The following is a 15,997-nucleotide window of genomic DNA, read 5'->3' as shown; positions in this document are numbered from 1 at the left end:
CATCATCCCTGATAGATATCTAGATAGATAGATCAGTACCCCAGCTGGCAGAGCTGCATGCTACCCGGCACGTCTCCAGGTGGCAGAATAGGTGCGCTTTGTCGTGCGAATATGCAGCCGAGGACCAGCAATGGCAACATTACCAGGGTGTGATGGGACATTGGACGGTATCCGATGCTCTAACTAAAATTCACAAGTGCCTGATGATCTTGTGACATGGTGAGTGCAGCCCACCATCAAATAAGGCTGCTCTACCCCCTCACTGTGCTGGTTAAGGGTCTGGGATACTTGGGTCCCTGGATTACTTTGGATAATCCGATTGGCATATGAACCATGATTGGTCACCAGCATCCAAGAGATAGTGACTCCTTACGTCACCCCAGGGAAGAGAACCCTGACAGAAAATTCCCCACTGCCTTGTGGGTAGGTTCGGGAGAGCCAAAGGCTATAGGAAGAAACCCAGACAGTTAACTCGGAGTGGAGACCCTAAGGCGGTTAACAGTGAGGTTTCATCCAATCTGCTTTTCTGGCATCTCCTGCAGTCACCTCAGTTCCTAACGTACTGGCTTTTGTCTTTCCTTTGGATCTAACTGGGGCGACTGAGAGGAGGATAGTGCCGCTTGCGCAATGCACTTTCCTCAAACACTAGCCCAGGCAATGCAGTGCACAGGAGGAGACACTTACTCACACACAGGTATACACAGCTACTACAGTCGATACAATAAACCAACTTGCCTCCGGCTTGGTAGCTGGAATGTGCGGACAATGTGTCCTGGACTTGAACCTGATCATGATCTTTCAAACACGGATTCAATACATGAAACAGCAGCCATAGACCAACAGTTACATAAATTGAATGTTAACATTGCTGCTCTCCAGGAGACCAGACTGGCAGATGCTGGATTAGTAAAAGAAACCAACTACACCTTCTTCTGGAAGGGTTTGAAATCGGAGAAACACCATCTTTACGGAGTTGGCTTTGCTGTTTGAAACAATCTGATTAATTTTATCAATATACCCATAGCTGAATCAGGATGTGTTATATCCCTAAAGCTCAGCACCAAGTCAGGATATGTTAACATCATAAGTACTTATGCACCAACACTAACATCATGCACTGAAGACAAGGACTGCTTTTATGGTAATCTTCAGAAAGTTGTCGATTCCTGTTCATCCGGTGAACAACTGTACATCCTTGGTGATTTTAATGCAAGAGTAGGACGTGATCACCTGTCCTGGCCCACTTGCCTAGGTCATCACGGCATTGGGGAAATGAATGAAAGTTGTCAAAGGCTTCTTGAATTCAGTTCTCAGAATCATCTCTCCATAACTAATACTTTTTTCAACTTAAAAGACTGCCACAAGGTCTCATGGTGCCACCCCAGATCTGGTCACTGGTATCAACTCGACCTTGTACTGGTCCACAGAAAACATCTCAACTTCGTTAAATTTACACGCGCATATCACAGTGCAGATTGTGACACTGACCACTCATTGATTATCAGTGAAGTGAAAATTGCTCCAAAGAAACTCCATACATCAAAGGATTGCAGAAAACCAAAGGTTAACACCCTCAGTACTAGAGATGCATTGAAATGCTCTCTCTTTGCCGAAGAATTCACTCGCAAAATGGAAGACAAACCTGTCCAGCAGTCTGTTGACAAGACATGGTCCATGACGAGTGCTGCAATATATGAATATGCCACATCTGCCTTTGGAACACAGAGATTTTCCAACAAAGACTGGATTGATGAAAATGTTGACATTTTTAGGCCTCTTCTTGAAGAAAAAAGCAAGACTTTTCTGAACAACATAAAGAATCGACTATAAAGTTAAAGAGATCAGCTTCACCATACAAGATCTGTTCTTCAAAGAGAATCCAGGCAGTGTGCAAACAAATATTGGGCCGATCTATGTTCTGGAATTCAAAAAGCATTCGATATGGGCAACCTGAAAACCATGTATGATGGACTGAAGAAAGCACTTGGACCAAATGTTACCAAAGTTGCTCCACTGGAACATATGAATGGACAGGTGATCACAGATAAAAACCAACAGATGTCCCAATGGGTGGAACACTACTCAAGTCTTTACTCCCATGAGCATACAATACATCCTGAAATTGATAACCTCATTCCAACTCTTCCAGAAATGTTAGAGCTAGATGTAGAGCCTATGGTGGAAGAGCTTTCCCAAATACTTGATGCTCTCTCCAGTGGAAAAGCACCAGGTAACGATGGGATTCCAGCTGAAGTCCTGAAGGCTAACCAGGCTGTTCTCATCCCCTTCCTCCATGGCTTATAAAATGTTGGCGAGTGGGAGAGGTCTCTCATGATATGAGGGACGCAAACATCATTACTATCTATAAAAACAAAGGTGATAAGGGGGACTGTAGCAACTACAGAGGCATCTCTTTGCTAAGCATTACTGATAAAGCATTTGCCCGTGTTATGTTAATCGCCTGCAAAAACTCGCAGATTGAATCTATCCAGAAACACAGTGTGACTTCAGGGCTCTCAGGTCAACAATGGACATAATTTTTTCTCTTCGACAGCTACAAGAAAAATATAGAGAGCAAGGAAAGCTGCTGTTTATAGTATTTGTGGACTTAGCAAAGGTGTTTGATACAGTCAGTAGATCAGGACTGTACAAAGTGTTAACTAAGATTGGCTGTCCACCATCCCTACTCAAGCTCATAATATCTTTTCATGGAAATATGAAAGCAACAGTATACTATGATGGATCTACATCTGAACCCTTTGTGGTGAAGAGTGGAATCAAACAGGGATGTGTCCTTGCTCCTACCCTCTTTGGTATATTCTTCTCAGTCCTATTAAATTGTGCATTTCTAAACCTACACAGTGATGTATTTCTCCACACAAGGTTAGATGGTTCTCTTTACAACCTAACACAACTCAAGGCTAAAACTAAGGTCAAGAAAGTCCTCATTAGAGAACTCCTATTCACAAATGATTCAGTGCTTGTTGCACATAATGAAGACACGCTACAGGCACTCATGGATTTTCTGTCTCGAGTTAGTAAACTGTTCTCTCTCGATATAAGCGTGAAGAAAACTGTTGTGTTTGCTCAAGGTGTATCTCAGCCACCCAAGGTCATTCTGAATGACAGTCCATTAGAGGAGGTTCAACAATTCTGTTACCTTGGGTCTACTGTCACCACAAATCTCTCCATGGGCAAAGAACTGAACATCAGAATTGGGAAGGCAGCCACAACATTTGGCAGACTTACAAAACGAGCATGGAACAATCCCAAACTGACATTGAAAACAAAGATACTGATATACCAAGCGTGCGTATTAAGTGTCTTCCTTTATGGCTCTGAGACCTGGACTACCTACTTGTGCCAAAAGAAAAAATTGAGCAGTTTCCATCTTCGCTGCCTCTGCAGAATCATGAATATTAAGTGGCAAAATAAAGTTTCAAATGTAGATGTCCTATCGAGCTGGCATACCCAGTCTCACAGCAATCCTTAACAACAGAAGACTCTGGTGGCTTGGCCATGTGAGGAGAATGAATGATAAACACCTTCCCAAAGAAATCCTCTTTGGTGAACTATCAAGTGGAGCAAGGGCAAGAGGAAGGCCAAAGTTAAGATTCAAAGATATATGTAAAAACACTATGAAAAGGTTTATCATCAATCCATGCTCTTGGGAATCTACGTCATCAGATCGCAACACCTGGGGACAATTATTACAACAGGGCATGCCATTTTTCGATAGGACCTGTGCAAGTCATGCAAAAGAACTCCACCTCAGAAGGAAAAATTCTCAGACTCATGAAAATGGAAGTAGACTGGCATGTAGCTATTTTAATCGACTGTGCAAATCCAATATTGGACACAAGCCATGAAAGAAGTTGCAGATCTAGGCACAACTCATAGATTGTCACTACCGCTGCTTACCACCGTCTCTCGAGACGAATGGGCCATATATAGATAATTACCACCTAGAGGCCCTACACCCACTCCAGATTCTGATTGTGCAAGAGCTGTACAAACACTTGGTAAGAGATAACACTTCAAGGCAAAGACTTATAGTCTAAATGGACAAGACAGAAAAGGAAGCATTGCTTGTCATCATTTTATTGACTCGCTCAAGGTACCTGGCAGTGTACAGCAGAGATGGGAAATGCACTCAGACCTCTTAAGACTTAGGATATGTCTACACTGCAATACTATTTCGAAATCACTAGCACTATCCCAAAATAACTTAGTCCGTGTCTACACAACAGCCAGTTATTTTGAAAGAGTGTTGAAATACTGTCAAACTCTCATTGTACAAGGAGTAAGGGAAGTTGGAGGAAGAGTGCTCTATTTCAAAATAAGTGTTCTGTAGACACTCCCTATTTTGAAATAAGTTATTTTGAAATAAGATACACAGTTGACGTAGCTCAATTTGCGTAGCTTATTTTGACTTAAGCCCTGCAATGTAGATGCACCTTTAGTATCAATCCCAGGACCATCTTTCCTCTATGTTGGTTATTAATATAATAGAGTTTTCACAAAAGAAAAATGTCATCTACCTAATGAAGTTAGACAATCATAACTACCCCACTGATGTATGTGAATATTTATTCTCAAGCAACTTCTAATTGCCCCTCTAGTTGAATGGAATGGAAGCGTTAAAGATAAGGCCAAGAAATAGTATATAATAAGCAGTTAAGACTTAGTACATTCTTTTACATTGTCTTCTACCAATCTGCTATCTCCCTCTGTCCCTGTCTCAGTGTTGGCTGGTGTGTGGATTGACTTACCTCAGGTATATAATTATCTTGGGATAACTTCTATTTAACCCAAAGTTCAGTGGTACAGCTGGAGAGAACAGAGCAATTTGGGGCTCATGTTATTCCAAAGGACCTTAATATCCATTTTTCTTTTTCTCATTCTCCGTCATTGAGTGCCTGTTGCAGGGTCAACCCACAAAAGGTAAACCCTTGAATGGATAGTATCCTGATCCCATAGGGTATGTCTACACTACATGCTTATTTCAAAATAAGCTATTTCGGAATAATAACTCCCGAAATAACTATTTTGAAATAGGCGTTCTTCCTTGTGAAATGAGGATTTATTATTCCAAAATAAGAAGCCTGTTATTTTGAAATAATTTCAAAATAATGGGCTTGCAGTGTGGCACTCATCTTAATATTGAAATAACGCTGTAGTGTAGATGTGCCCTTAATGGGTGCAGGATAAAGAAGATTGAAAGAGAGAGAGAAAGGGGCAGAAGAATAACATCTAGATGGTCTCTATTGTGTTCTCCACCAAGTTAGGCTGTGAGTTCCTTGGAGAGGGACCATGTCTTCTGCATCTTGCACAGCACAGATCGCATTGTTAACACTTAATATATAGCTAATGAATAACAGCACTAGCTGTCTTGATTGGCTCTGCAGCTTCTGCTACGAGATGCTGTTTTCCTCCCCCATCTAATGTTGCATGATCTCATGTACTACGCAAGCTGTTCAGCCAGCCTGGGAAGCTGCATCAGGGAACAGCAGTCCAGTTAGACAGGAGCTTTTCTGAGCTCCTATTCTTGAACTTTTCCTACTGCTAAAGTCACCTACTTGTGCACTGCCCAAACCCCTCTCCTTGCTGTGCCTATTGCCACTAGTCCATCCCCCTACTCCAGAATCCGATCCCTTGTTATGTCATTTACAGTTTCTATACAAAGCAGCAGCTTAGCAAGGTTACAGGGGGCATTGGTTTAAAGCAGAGCTCTTTCTGCCTGGAGTTTTCCAAGGCCAGACACCATTCAGTGGTGGGGACAATTTTCTTGAGAACCTGGCAGCACATGACAATTGTCTTTTGTCCTCAGGGTACTGTGTGAGATGAGATCACCTTTCACATGCTGGCTTACTAATGAAGCCGTGAGAAGAGCCAGGAGCACATCATACTTTCTGTTTGATCGGCGGAAGCAAGGACCTCACACACTCCCTTGCCGGGGCTATGGGGAAGATCAGCAAAATATTCTTGTTATCTAACAGCATCTGCCAAGACTGGACCAAGGGCATTGTGCAGATGTTGGGATAGTCTTTACTTAGATACAGAGATGACCTTTCTTTGCTGTGCATTTTCCCTTTCCAGCCTTGCAGACTGGACTGCCTGGCGCGGCGAAATCGGGGTCATACTGAATTTCAATCCCTCTTGCTTTTTTAGAAGAGCTGGGAGAGTTATGGCCTCCATCTAGGAACTGACTGGTAATGAAAGCCCACCAGAGAGAGGTGTTCCCCACTTAATAACAATTGTTGATGTCCTCTGCAAAAATGCAGGAGCCTGGCTTCAGGAATCTCAGAGGGATAAGGCGAGTGAGATAATCTGACTTTTTGGACCAACTTCTGTTGGTGGAAGAAACCAGCTTTTGAGTTTACATTGAAACTCTGGAATCTCACAGGGTACGTCTACGCAGCAGGGCTAATGCCAAAATAAGCTACCCAACTTGAGCTACATCAATTGCGTAGTTCAAGTGGAAATAGCTTTCGGTGCTGTCTACACAGCAGGAAGTCTGAGTTAGAGCACTCTTCCTCCAACTTCCCTTACTCCTCGTAAAATGAGGGATACAGGAGTCGGAGTAAGAAGTCCTCCAGCTTGACATTATTTTGACATCATGTCAAAATAACTGCTTGTAGTGTAGACGCAGACTGTGTTATTTCAGAGTAATGTCAGTTATTCCAAAATAACACTGCTATGTGGACCTACCCACAGTTTGCATTGACCAAATATATATTTTAATACTTCCGCATGGCCAGGAATTTGTAAGCTTCTTTCTCAGGTAAGGCTAGTGTTACTGGGAACGTGACCTCTCCTGTTGGTCATGTGCAAACCTGCACTCATTCTTTCTCTGTTGTTCTCTCTCTCTCTTCCATCCCCCACTGGGCCCCCCTGTGGTCTGTTAACATCTTAAGTGGCCAACCCTCAGGATGATAGTCTCCATGTATGAGAAAACAAGCCCCTTCTGGAGTAACAAAAGTCCAACGGGATCTATCGCTGTGCCCTGGTTGGTATCTGCAGTCCTGTCTCTGGGCTCAGTCCTCTACCCCCTCTGGGTAGCTTTACATCCACATCTGCCTGGTACAGTGCATTATTGCCAGGGTTTTCTCCCAGAGACTCCTGTCCCTCTAAACTTCAGCTTCTAAACAAGCTTTCTTTCACTTTTTGGGGCTTAGATTCCCTGGCAGCAGCAAGAGAGTAGACCGTGTTCTCCCTATATTCTGGAACCCAACCCAGGGACCATCCAAATAGCGCTTCTGTTAACTCCATCACTGCTGCTATTTCCTAGGCCACTTCCCACATATTCCCTTCCTCTTCATCCTCCCCTCAGCACGCTTGGTCTGTTCTCTGCTTGGGCAAGGTCTCTTCCAGGCCTCTTCACCTGGAAAATTTCACAGCTTCCTAGTCCTTCCATTTTCAACCTTCTGGTCTCAGTCAGCAACTGAACTTCTCAACTCCTTCAGCTCCTTTTAATTGAGCTTGCTGAGTTCTGATAGGCTGCTTCCATGAAGCTCCTCTAGGGAGGCCTGGAGGACCCAATTCGCTGCTCCTTTTCTAGGGGAAGAGTGTGGTAGGACTGCGAGGCCTCCAGAAGGGGGCATCAAAGGGCCTAGTACAGCCCATCCCACATGGCTTTTCAGCATCTGATCAATGCTAGACAGGATTACTAAAGGGCATTCCCCCTGGGATTACCTTTAAAGACATCCAAAAGTTTCAGTAACAGGGAACAACTTATTTTTACTCTGGACTCTGCTTCTAAGTGTCATGCAAGATACTGATGTCAACTCAGTATGAAGTCCTATGTAACCTACATTCTGAATAGCTAAAGAAGCTGCCTCTTTCCCTATTTTAACTGATGCTAGTTTTGTTCAGCTGGAGTATTTACAAGTGGTCTGTATATTTGAAATCTAGCGGACTGGGCCCCTCTTTTCCTTCACTGGACAGTACTTTTTTTCTGGAGTTTGCTTCCCTTGTCAGTTTCCCACACAGGTGTCTGAAAAATTCACCAAGAAAGAAAGTTGGACTGAAAAGGCAGATCCCCAACTGCCTGATTCTTTAGCCACACTTATTTGCCAGCAGTGCATGACTGCTGCAATGCTGACATTCATTTAGGCTAGAAGTAGAGAAAGCTTGCTTCTCCAGGCTTAGAAGAAAAGCATATATTCTCTAGCTACATTTTATTGCTTGCAATAAATAGCCATCTTTACTGTCTCTATCAATATCCATACAATGAGATACCAGGATTGTCAACAGTCCACATCACCTGGAATCCTAGAATGTCTCTCGATTCAGTGGAATTCAGCTACAAATATTTTGTTCAGAATATCACCAGGTTCACCACTGAGATGTGTGGTTTGTTTGTTACCATGCAAGTGTTACATTTTCTGCCATTTTGACTGTATACATTACACTGTGAACCATCAAGGAATATATAATGCCAAGGTCCTAGAACACTGGAATCTAATGACACATCTACACTACCGCAGGGATTGATACTCTGAAATTGATCCACTAGCAGTCAATTTAATGGGTCTAGTGAAGACCTGCTAAATCAACCACAGATTTTTCTCCACTCAATCCTGTTACTCTTACCCCACAGAGAAGAGTAAGAGAAGTCAATCAGAGAGTTTCTCCCATCCACCCCCATGGTTTAGACCCAGTGGTAACTCACCCTCAGAAGCTCGACCTTCTGCGATATTATAGATGTTGCCTCAGAGGTAATTGAGCCCATCACTTTACTTCTACAACTAATTTACATGCAGTAGTTTAATTGGTTGCATGCAGGAGAATGCACATGTGGCGGATTACGTGATCCAGCTGCCATGGCCTTGTGACACGACGGACGTTCATCATCTAGTAGCGCAATAATAAAGCAGCCAAAGTAAAAGATTCTGTGGTGGGCAAATAATCTGAGCAACTTTCATCTTGGGCAAGACAAAGAATATTAAGATCTATCTGTTCACCACAGGTATCTGTCAGCAATATCTGAAAAAGCTAGTGGTTTTATTGGGCCCTTTTCCATACACGAGTTGTCCTGAGGAAAGATACAGACATACAAGATATAGACAGGCCCATCTCTCTCACACACACCTTCTGTTTACAGTCTTTCTCTCTCCATCTTTGGTTTTGTCAAAGGAATGAAATATTTCAACATGAAGAAGACCACAGAAGGTTTCCTGAAGCCAACAGATTTAGTTGCCACAGTTAATCCCAGTGCCTGAGAAGCAGCAATGCCTGTTGTCATGGCAATGCAGCAAACACGGGAACAATATGTTGCCTGGTTTTCTTATGGAAGAATATTCCACGAGTATTAACAGGAATATTTCCATTGTTTTAATAGTGAATTATTCACACACAGCAGTGGGAGGGCAGAGTCTCAATGGTTAATTACTCGCCAAGATAGTAAACCTTGGGCAGGACACCGAGAAGATAAACTTGGGGTTACATGGGATGGTGGAAGAAGAGAGCCTCAAGTAGATTACCCATACTTCTTTCCTCAACCAATTCATAGGGTGGAATTGGCCTTCCCTGATGAAAAGCCTTAAAGAATTTAATAGTGAATGAAATTGTTCCCAAATAGTATTTTAGCCATATAATATAATTAGTTTTATCCCAGCCATGGAACCCTGTATGATGGTTCAAAACATCAATGAAAGAGACCTCATTTGCCATTAAATTCCATAGTATTTTAGAATAATTGTTATAGAACTCTGACATCTAGTTAAAAAGTTTCATGTGGGTGGTTACACACACTATATATAAACCATTTTCTGTTTTAACGTAAAATAAATAAATACGTATCATAATCATGCTCTTTTTAATTCAATGAATAGCTTCCTAAGATGAGCCCTTGCAGGGGAGAATTCATTCTGTCTAGAGAGGAACCAGCAAGAACCAGCCATATCTACCTTTTGGGTTGTCAATGAAGGTCATTTCACGATGTCAAGCAGACGGCAATCCCTGAACGCTGCATTCTGTCATCTGTATTAGTATTTACTCATGCTCTGATCTGCTAATCTGGACTGATGGAATTAATCACCCTAGTATAATTAATCACCCTGGACTTAAATATACTTCTTTTCAAAGAGCATTTTCACTGCATGGAAAAACAAACTAGGGATGGAACACGATAACCGTTTACACAGTTAAATTACACGGTCAAAAAGTCTGGTGTTATAGGCTACCATGAACGGTTACACACAGGCTCCCACTTGGCTCCCAGGGAGCCGGCTGCCACCCCATGCTGCTGGCTCAGTCTTGGCATTGGAGGCCAAGGGAACTAAATGGGGATTTACATGATGCTGCTTCTCAACCCTTCTGGTGAAGGTTGAGAGCTCAACCAGAGAAAGCGCCATCTGTGGAATGCAACATGTGACAAAAATTGGAAATGCGGGCGACAAACGTGTTCATGCAGAACATGTAAAATATTGCTGGGGTACATAGTTCCATCTGTAAGTGTGGTTCAGAAGGTGTTTATTTCTGCCGAAGAGAGAACACAAAATGTCGGTGGAATGTCAATAAATGTAGTCCTGACATCCCTTGTGGTGTGGGACAGTTGGTAGGTTTGGTGTTAAGGCATGTTGAGTATACAGAAATCTCACGTCTGCTGTGGGACGATACTCTCTGCATTGCCAAACCAGCAACATCCACGAGCATTGCAGTGGAATAAACAAAAGAAGAAGAAAAAGAAAAGATCTTCTATGTTGCCAAGCTTCAACTCAAGGCTACTTAAAGAATGTGATTACCAACTTCTCCAAGGTAGGGACTTCTAATGGAACATCATCCAACAAGCCCTGTATTGAAAGCCAGGCTGCTATAATTATATCAGAAGGAAATGATAAATCAGCTGCCAGTTGGTGCACAATAAGCCTTATAAAAGCATTCTGCCTTGAGTGTATGAGCACCCATGCTGATTAAACTGGGAAAACTTTTGATTGAATGTACCTGCTGCTCTGGAGATGACCTGAATTAGTTTAGCTATTGGATTTAGTGAGTGGCTCTGTGTGTGTGACTGATGCAGATGGGTATCTGTGTCTCACACTGGTCAGAAATCCATGGAGAGGGCAAGAATTTGCTTGCCTGTGCTATCTTTGAACTCCAGAAAATACCGGCATGTTGTTTTGCTATCATCACTAGTTTCTGATGATTTACTAAGTCCCTATCTGAGTCACTACAGAAGCAATGCCTCAGCATATTAAGGCTGCTGCAGCCAGCCGGTCTTATATGTTATGGGACATTAACAAGGTCTTTGTGATGACATTTAGTCATATCATATCCTACATAGCATTTTCACAAGAATAAATGTGCTTCCTTCAATGTCCTGGTGAACAGTGTAATGGGGATTTTTTGAACACACACATGTATTAGTGCATAAATTCCTTATTTGCTCGAATGTACAAAGATTCTTCTGTACAGTCTTTGCCAGAACAAATGTGGACTTTGCATGGTAAGTTTAGAGCTCAGGATTGAGTTTTGTTAGTATCCCTCTCGATGGGAGCTGCCATTTAACTGATGTGTTGTTGGGCTGGGATTGGCACTGGGAGGAATTGCACAAAATTTAACAGCTGCAAAAGGGTGGCTAATGGGTTAGTATTAAAAAACAAAATTTGCCAAACAAATTTGAAAGTCTCTCTCTTACATGAGCTTCAGGGCGTAGCCGAGTTAGTCTGTTACAGAAAAAACAACAAATGGTCTGGTAGCCCTTTATGCCATCTACATGTTTTGTTAGTCTATAAAGTGCTACCAGACCATTTGTTGTTTTCTCTCTTACATGTATTTCTCCAGGAAGCTCACTTCCCATGTCTTAATGTCCCAAATCAGAATCAGTAGTTTAAGAATTAATTTTAACTTGCTCAAGTACTGAAGATTTTACTCAGGCAAAATGCCCATTGATTTCATGGGGAGTTTTGCATGCGGATGCAGTGAAGACTTTACTGGGATAATTAGGCACAATCCTGCACTGAAAATCACGTACAGCTGTACTGTCCCAGAGGCAACGCCCAGAGCAATTAGCCTCCTAAATATCTCAGGCTGCATACTCACTACTACTGCTACCCTACATTCGTCCACTACCCAGCCCGCCAGCTACATGACAGATGTGTAGCCTATAGGCCTAACCTGCTTGTTTGCCTCTATAGCTAGCTATATATTTTCTTATGACTTAATTAATTGTTTTGTTTTAGAAGGTTTATAGGTTTATATTAAAGTAATGTGGCTGTAACACAAGAGACCTATAGGCTGTATTCTGAAGGCAAAGTTAGTGTTTTTGTCTGGGACCTTTCACTCAGAGAGCAAAGATGACTTGCATATGTTCAAGACCTTTCACCTGAATAGCTGGTGATAATATAGAGGGACTTTTCATGGGGACTTCCAAGAATACCCACAAATTTAACAAGCATGGCACAATAAGACCAAAAAATATCACAGAAATAACGTAGGTGAGAATGATGTAATATCATGAATATGTATATACCAGTCATCAATATGTACAAACATGTTACATGTGTTCATTTTATGGAGTAAGTGTACCCTAATAATTTGTGGGCTCAAAAGTTAAAATTAGGACATAGAAGGTGGATCCAAGCCCGTATGCTTCAAAAACAGGATACCCGAAGCTTTCTGCAATAAGAGAGAATAAGATAAGAGGAAGATAAGCTGCCACAGGAGAAGATAAAGAAAGAAAGAAAGAAAGAAAGAAAGAAAGAAAGAAAGAAAGAAAGAAAGAAAGAAAGAAGAGCAGAAGGAGTAAGAATTAGTCCCTAAACTTTGTCTTTAGAACATAAGAACATAAGAACATAAGAACGGCCGTACTGGGTCAGACCAAAGGTCCAACTAGCCCAGTAGCCTGTCTGCTGACAGTGGCCAGCACCAGGTGCCCCAGAGAGGGTGGACTGAAGAAAATGATCAAGCGATTTGTCTCTTGCCATCCCTTTCCAGCCTCTGACAAACAGAGGACAGGGACACCATTTCTATCCCCTGGCTAATAGCCTCCATGAAATTAGCTTCTCTTTAAACTCTGTTATAGTCCTAGCCTTCACAGCCTCCTCTAGCAAGGAGTTCCACAGGTTGACTACACGCTGTGTGAAGAAGAACTCTCTTTTATTAGTTTTAAACCTGCTACCCATTAACTTCATTTGGAATCCTCTAGTTCTTCTATTATGGGAACTAATAAATATAAATAAATAAATAACTTTTCTTTATCCGCCCTCTTCACACCACTCATGACTTTATATACCTCTATCATATCCCCCCTCAGTCTCCTCCTTTCTAAACTGAAAGTCCCAGTCGCTTTAACCTCTCTTCGTATGGGACCCATTCCAAACCCCCAATCATTTTAGTTGCCCTTTTTTGAACCCTTTCCAAGGCCAAAATATCTTTTTTTGAGGTGGGGAGACCACATCTATACACAGTATTCAAGATGTGGGCATACCGTAGTTTTATACAGGTGCAGTAAAATATTCTGTGTCCTATTTTCTATCCCTTTCTTAATAATTCCCAGCATCCTATTTGCCTTTTTGACCACTGCTGCACACTGTGTGGATGTTTTCAGAGAGCTATCCACAATAACTCCAAGATCTCTTTCCTGATTTGTCATAGCTATATTAGCCCCATCATACTGTACGTATAGTTGGGGTTATTTTTCCCGATGTGCATTACTTTACACTTATCCACATTAAATTTCATTTGCCATTTTGTTACCCAATCACTCACTTTGGTGAGATCTTCTTTGAGTCCCTCACAGTCAGCTTCTGTCTTGACTATCGTAAACAGTTTGATATCACCCACAAACTTTACCACCTCACTGCTTACCCCTTTCTCCAGATCATTTATGAATAAATTGAAAAGGATTGGTCCCAGGACTGACCCTTGGGGGAGTCCACTAGATACCCCTCTCCAATCTGAAAATTTACCATTTATTCCTACCCTTTGTTTCCTGTCTTTTAACCAGTTCTCAGTCCAAGAAAGGACCTTCCCTTTTATCCCATGGCCATGGAATTTACACAAGAGCCTTTGGTAAGGGACCTTGTCAAAGGCTTTCTGAAAATCTAAGTATACTATATCTACTGGATCCCCCTTGTCTGCATGTTTGTTAACCCCTTCAAAGAACTCTAATAGATTAGTAAGACATGACTTCCTTTTACAGAAACCATGTTGACTTTTGTCCAACAAATTATGTTCTTCTACACGCCTCACAATTTTATTCTTTACTATTGTTTCGACTAATTTGCCTAGTACTGAAGTTAGATTTACTGGCCTTGTAGTTGCCAGGATCTCCTCTAGAGCCCTTTTTAAATATTGGTGTCACGTTGGTTACCTTCTAGTCATTAGGTACGGAAGCCGATTTAAAGGATAGGTTACAAACCACAGATAATAGTTCAGCCATTTCCCATTTGAGTTCTTTTAGAACCCTTGGATTAATGCCATCAGGTCCCTGAGATTTGTCAACATTAAGTTTTTCTATTTGTTCCAAAACCTCCTCTAATGACACTTCAATCTGGGACAGTTCCTCAGATTCATCACCCACAAAGGATGGTGCAGATTTGGGAATCTTCCTAACGTCCTCAGCCGTGAAGACTGAAGCAAAGAAACCATTTAGTTTCTCCACAATGGCTTTATCGTCCTTGATTGCTCCTTTTATATCTCGATCATCTAGGGGACCCACAGGTTTTTTAGCAGGCTTTCTGCTTCTAATGTACTTTAAAAACATTTTGTTATTTCTTTTTGAGTTTTTGGCTAGCTGTTCCTCAAATCTTTTTTTTCTTTTCTTATTACATTTTTACACTTGATTTGACAGCATTTATGTTAGGGGAGAGGGATAGATAAGTGGTTTGAGCATTAGCCCACTAAACCCCGGGTTGTGAGTTCAATCTTTATGGAGGCCATTTGGAGCAAAAATTTGCCAGGGATGGTACTTGAGCCTGCTGTGAAGGCAGGGGATTGGACTTGATGATCTTTCAACATCCCTCCTAGCTGTAGGAGATAGGCAATCTCCATTAATTAAAAAATGTTCCTTTCTATTTATCTCATTAGGATTGGACTTCTACTTCTTAAAAGATGCCTTTTTGTCCCTCACTGCTTATTTTACATGGTGGTTAAGCCAAAGTGACTCTTTTTTAGGTCTCTTGCTATTTTTTTTAATTTGGGATATACATTTAAGTTGGGCCTCTATTATGGTGTCTTTAAAAAGTTTCCATGCAGCTTTCAGGGATTTGGCTCTAGTCATTGTGCCTTTCAATTTCTGTTTAACTAACCTCCTCCTTTTTGTGTAATTCCCCTTTTTGAAATTAAATGCCAGAGTGCTGGACTGCTGAGGTGTTCTTCCCACCACAGGAATGTTAAATGTTATTTAAACTTGGTTTTTCTAATACTCGAGGGCTGTGTCTACACTGGGCCACTTATTCCGGAAAATCAGCCGCTTTTCCGGAATAAGCTGCGAGCTGTCTACACTGGCCCTTGAATTTCCGGAAAAGCAACGATGCTCTACTGTACAAAATCAGCCGCTATTCCGGAAAAACTATTCTGCTCCCGCTCGGGCATAAGTCCTTATTCCGGAACACTGTTCCGGAAAAGGGCCAGTGTAGACAGCCCAGTAGTCTTTTCCGGAAAAGCGCGTCTACATTGGCCACAGATGCTTTTCCGGAAAAAGGGCTTTTCCGGAAAAGCAGCCTGCCAATATAGACGCTCCTTTTCCGGAAAAACTGAAAACGGAATAGTATTCCGTTTTAAGCATTTCCGGAAATTCATGCCAGTGTAGACACAGCCTCCTTGTTTATTCTAGATTTAGGTCAGTTAGTTAAATAAATTAAGTTAGCTTCAATAAGCACTTAGTATTGAAGGACAGAGAAATCTGGACCTAAGGTGTCATTGCATACCAAAGGCAAGGCTCCTCCTTTGTCTCTTGTCACCAAGTTATCAAGAACAGGTGTGAGTATATTAACTCCCATTTACAGAAATAATCCCATACATACCTTAGACTAATAACACTGTACTTGTA

The 15,997-nt window shown here is 41.8% G+C and overlaps 1 protein-coding gene across 5 annotated transcripts in view; it reads right to left on the bottom strand.

Annotated features, from left to right (window-relative positions):
* Positions 1-15,997, bottom strand: part of ADCYAP1R1 (ADCYAP receptor type I) — a 213,453-nt gene that overhangs the window by 75,835 nt on the left and 121,621 nt on the right. The window lies entirely within an intron of this gene.

Source organism: Pelodiscus sinensis, chromosome 2 (assembly GCF_049634645.1).
Source record: "Pelodiscus sinensis isolate JC-2024 chromosome 2, ASM4963464v1, whole genome shotgun sequence".
NCBI classification, from domain to species: Eukaryota; Metazoa; Chordata; order Testudines; family Trionychidae; genus Pelodiscus; species Pelodiscus sinensis.
This window is presented reverse-complemented; position numbering and strand designations above follow the sequence as displayed.